This window comes from Schistosoma haematobium, chromosome ZW, assembly GCF_000699445.3.
Source record: "Schistosoma haematobium chromosome ZW, whole genome shotgun sequence".
NCBI lineage: Eukaryota > Metazoa > Platyhelminthes > Trematoda > Strigeidida > Schistosomatidae > Schistosoma > Schistosoma haematobium.
Genome location: NC_067195.1, coordinates 19,951,003 through 19,952,117, shown reverse-complemented (window position 1 = coordinate 19,952,117; position 1,115 = coordinate 19,951,003).

Sequence of the window (1,115 nt, the reverse complement as noted above, 5' to 3'; positions counted from 1 at the left end):
CTAAAGTTTTTCATTAAAATATTTTGATTGCATAGTGATAATATCTCTGACTATGAAGTTAGGTGACACAGGATCGAATCCGTCAGGGAGCATCAGTTCCCTCAAGATTACAGGTACACCTTGCTGACGAGTGCCAAGTAGCACGAAACCCATGCCAAACGTTTCCTGTTGACTACCTCCAACCACCATCTTATCTCAACATAATGTACACAGTGTCAAGTCACTTAGACTACTGGCCACATTGCAACTTGGTCGGTAGCATTCAATCTGCATTAAGAAGGACCTGATATTGATCACCACCCATTGATCAATCAATTGTCATAGTGAAAATGTTTATAATCAAAAGGCATATTTCTAGTGATCATAACTATACTCGTTTGTTGTTAGGAGAAAGTTATGATGGAATTTATCAGTACCGGATAATAGGTGTTGCTCGATACCGAAATATCTGCTATTGATATATCTGATTATCTGATATGGTGTTTAGAGAACTTTAAGAAATCCATAAGCTAGAATCGATAGAATGAATTTTTCTGATATTATGTGATGTGATTTATTAATATTTTAGGAGTGACACAAATTTTTAACATTTACTCACAGTTATCTGATGGTGCCCTGCTTGAACATCTGGGCTAGCTGTTCCTGCCATCTAGTTACCTAACTTTGTTTGTTTAAGTACACCATTATGGTTATTAATCATATTACCTACTTAGGTGCGTTTCTGAAAAAGTGTACAACCTTACGTTGTACAAGTTACAAAAGGCACAATCACAGATATCGTGGTTGCTGGCAATATGCAGCGAAAAGAATGTACATTGTTTAGATGTCAACTGACTGGATTGCTAACTTCTACCTGGTGATCAATCAATATTTATCATCAGGTTTGATCAAGAAGTAAGAAACGAGAAATTTTTGAAATACTTTGTGCTGAGAATTCTATATTGTACCAAAAATATAATATTGAATAAAGCTGATAATAATATACATAATTTACTATAGATGTCGTAGCTACTTATTAGTAGCTCAGTGTTCATTGTGAAATATTTTACATGTAAATGTATAGTTATAATCATGAAATATATGAAAGTAGTCCATCTACTGAGAACGTTCACGTA